The following is a 4209-nucleotide window of genomic DNA, read 5'->3' as shown; positions in this document are numbered from 1 at the left end:
AACAACTGAGGGGGAAAATGATGGAGGAAAACAAAACAACCCCAACAGTCAGGAGGGGAACACAGCCAAGGTGGTTTTTAAAACAAATAATCCCAAGTGCAGTTCTGCAAATTTGGCACTTTGGGGAAGGGCTGCAGCTCAGCAGTAGAACTCCTGCTTCACAGACAGGAGCCCTGGGTTCAGTCCCCAGCATCTCCAGATTGGGCAGGCAGTGTCCCTGCTTTGGAACCCTGGAGAGATGCTGCCAGTCAGAGTTGACAATAGTGAGCTAGATGGACCAGTGATCTGCATTTTAGGCAGCTTCATGAGTTCCATAGATATCATTGGTCTTCTCCTTTTGAGCATGATCCAGCACAAATGTTTAACTCTTTTGCACCATGCCATTGGATGTGTAGTGCAATGTAGGGCAGAAAGCAGAATGAGGGTTTCTTTTCTTTTCTTTTCTAAAAAAACTTACAGTATATATTAATATTTTATTAAGGAAAAATCATTTATAAAAAAAGAGTGAAAAGAAGAAAGAAAAAGTGAGAATGGAAAAAAGAAACAATACTGTTACATTACCATACATTCATATACAAATATGTATTTTCTTATTATCCTAATACACATACACTTTTCAATAACCTAATATATTCTGCATAAACTCATTCCAAATTTCATTGAATTTATCCAAAGACAGTCTGTGTCTATAAGCTGTCCGTTCATATGTTGCCAGTGTTGTCATGTTGTCATGCCATTGATTGAGCAGAATTGTACCTCTGTTCTTCCAATTCTTTAGTATCAGTCTCTTGGCCACTGTTAGGGTGCTTAGAATCCATTTTCACTGCCCTATTCTCAATTGCCATACAATGGGTATAGAGCTCAAGAGCATATTGACCTCTGAAAAATCTTACTTTTTCCAATAGTGTCTTATTAATATAGTTCAGCACTGTCTCCCAAAACATAGTAAGTGTGGGGCACAGAATGATGGTTTAGGCTGCCATTGCATACCCACCTAGAGTAGTTCCCACTGAATGCAATAGAACAGGATCCTGCTGTTAGCTGGGGCTTCCTCCTTAACCAGATGGAGAGCCAGATGCAAAAGAGGATGGGATCCTTCACCTTTAGGAACTGTGTAGAGAGGGGGCTGCCTGTTTGCCTGTTTCTATGTTATGCATTTTTGTGGTTTTTGTATTGCAAACCACTATAATCCTTGGATGAAGGGCGGTTTGGAAATTTAATAAATAAAATAAAACTGGTGCGGATGAGAAACTCACAGACTGGCCCATGTCTACCCCAGCCTGGCTTCCATTCTAAATAACATAATTAAAATAAAAATCAGCGAAGAAGCCTACAGTCTTACTTTCACCCTGCCTGTTATTGGGAATGCTGACACAGAGGGTCAGCTGCCCATCAATAGATGGAATCACCTCCTGAAATACTTCATCCCTTGAGAGGCAGTGTGGTGCAATGGTTAGTGTGGTTAGGATCTGGGAGAGACTGGGGTTCAAATCACCATGCTGCCATGAAGCTCACTGGATGACTTTGGCAAGGTCACGGCCCCTCAGCCTGACCTATCTCACTGGGTTGTTGTGGTGATTAAATGGGGGACGGGAAAGAAAATAGTCACTTCTGATGAAAATAGGGTCATCCTAAGGAAAAGCGGGACATCCCAGGATCAAATCAGAAACTGGGACGGCTTCTGTAAATCCGGGACTGTCTTTGGAAAATAGTTACACTTGGAAGGTCTGCAAGCCAGGTTCTGCCACCTAAGGCAGCTACCTCACTCTGCCTCATGGTAGGGCCGGCCCTGTAGAACTCAGATATTTTTCATTGTTTCCACCGCTGCTTGCAAACCGTGCAGGAAGAAGAAGATTGAGGTTGTCTGATGGACCACTGGCCTAGATGTGCAGGATGACCTAGTACTGACTGGCTCCTTGCAAAAAGAATAAAATATGCTGGACTATATAGGCCTCATTCTGACTTTCATGTTCTTCAGCAGACTGAGCATCTCTTGGTCAGTACAGATAAGCTCTGCCTTAAAAGATCCTGACTGTGCCTCTTGCTTTGTAAATTTAAAGCGTGTTGATGGGCAGCGAGGATTCAAGGAAGGAGAAAACAGACCACACAGGAGTGTCATCAGCCCCAAAGGGATCTTGTTATAGGAGAGAAGGATGGGGCTGCCCATTGGCTAGGGTAATCCTCCCCCCCAGCAGATGCTGAGAGGAGATTGAAGGTTTTTTTTATATAAATAGCTGAGGTCAGCCCCCCCCCCGCATTTTGCCTCCATGGCTGAGAAGCATTAGAGAGAATTAATATGCAATCTCTCCGTGAGAGGGAAGCGCAAACTCCCCCTCCCCCATTCTCGTAGGATTAATCCCTGCTCCTGGGTGAAAGCAGTGGTGCTTCTGGGAAGCCAGAAGGGCTGGAAGGGAACCAACAGGAGAATCCAAACTCCAGGCAGGCAGCAGGAGGACATGATGGAGAGGCAGGGCTCATGCTGCCACTACAGAAGGTCACTCAGAAGGCCGGTGGTTCGAATTCCCATGATGGAGCGAGCTCCCGTTCCTCTGTCCCAGCTCCTGCCAACCTAGCAGTTCAAAAGAACACCAGCGCAAGTAGATAAATAGTTACCGCTGTGGCGAGAAGGTAAATTGCATTTCCATGCACTCTGACTTCTGTCATGGTGTCCTATTGCACCAGAAGTGGTTTAGTCCTGCTGGACACATGACCCGGAAAGCTGTCTGCAGACAAATGCTGGCTCTCTCGGCACAAAAGCGAGATGAGCGCCTTGGACTGGAATTGAGCGTCCAGTGGTCCTTTACCTTTTTACCTGTACAGGCCCATCACTCACACCAGACTGAGTGAAAGGCGGGCAGGGAGCCAGGCAAATCACTGCACCAGCCATGCTAGCAGTGGGACCCCACTCCTCCCCTTCCTGTGCCTGGAATGCCCCAGTTTTGGACTTCCCGCGGGCTCCTGCCAGCAGCAATCCTGCACTAATGGAGCAATACTGATGTCATTTATCAGGCAGAAGCTGGTGGAGACTGACAGTGCAGGGTGCAGACAGACATACCTGCCCCAATCCTCAGCCCAGCACAAATGTTTTCATCATCATCATCATCATTATTGCAGCTTAGGGGGATCAAAGGGAACAGCTCCATGGCAGAGCATCTGCTTTGCATGCAGAAGGTCCCAAGTTCAATCCCCAGCAGCATCTCCAGGTGGGCCTGGAAAAGGCTCCCTTCCCGAAACCCCAAAGAGCTGCTGCCAGTCAGTGTAGGCAATGCTGAGCTAGATGGACCAATGATTTCCTGTGTTCCCAAAGAAGACCCAGTAGGGTAGCAACCAGTGGAGCACCAGCCTTGGTAGGGATGTTTCCGTGGCTATGGAACTGCAGCCAGAAGGACTAGCAATGTGGTCTCCTTTCATGATGCCCCATATAAACAGCCTTGGTCATTGAATCATAGTATTGTAGACCTGGAAGGGACTGCAAGGGTCATCCAGTCCAACCCCCTGCAATGCAGGAATCTTTTGCTCAATGTGGGACTCGAACCCACGACCCTGAGATTAAGAGTCTCATGCTCAACCGACTGAGCTACCCCAGCTTCCTTAGTTGCCCTTGTTCTTACACATTCAGGATATATTGGTGAAAATGACTTTTTTTAGGGGGGGGGGATGCATGCTATTAAAGAAAACAGCTCTCAGAAATGTTTGTGGTAGGATTAATGTAAGGGATGTCACCAACTAAATTGGACTCAGAGCAGACCCATTTAAATCGATGAACCAAATTTAGCCATGTCTGTTCAATTCAGTGGGACTAATCGGACTAGCGTTGGATATAATCCTGTGTTTCTGACTAATGCCCATGAAACCTTTTAAAATGAAATGAAGCAACTGCAAATTGATGCAGAAATGTGGGGAAACTGGATTTGAGATTGGAAAAATGGGAGAAATCGAAATTGACCGGTGGGATGTCCACTAGTATCAAATGCTGAGCTAAGTAGACATAACCCTGATCTCCCTCTATCCATTTAGCAAATGTGTGGAGGCAAACGTCTCTGTGGCTGCAGGGTTAATTGAGAATGTGGGCAGGTTTGGCAGAGTGCAAAGCTGGCCAAACCCAAAGGAATCCTAAAGGGACATAATGGCAGAAACATTTTGTGCGTGCTAGTTTTAACCTATCTCCACCCCACTGCCATGTTCTGAGGCCAAAAAAAGATGAGTCAT

The 4209-nt window shown here is 46.2% G+C and overlaps 1 non-coding gene across 1 annotated transcript; it reads right to left on the bottom strand.

Annotated features, from left to right (window-relative positions):
* Positions 1–3514: 3514 nt before the first annotated feature.
* Positions 3515–3587, bottom strand: TRNAK-CUU (transfer RNA lysine (anticodon CUU)). The gene has a single exon. It is a non-coding gene; the product is annotated as a tRNA-Lys (tRNA).
* Positions 3588–4209: the final 622 nt, after the last annotated feature.

Source organism: Zootoca vivipara, chromosome 6, assembly GCF_963506605.1.
Source record: "Zootoca vivipara chromosome 6, rZooViv1.1, whole genome shotgun sequence".
In the NCBI taxonomy this organism is placed as follows: Eukaryota; Metazoa; Chordata; class Lepidosauria; order Squamata; family Lacertidae; genus Zootoca; species Zootoca vivipara.
Note: the sequence above shows the minus strand (reverse complement) of the source record. Positions and strands in the feature narration are given on the sequence as shown.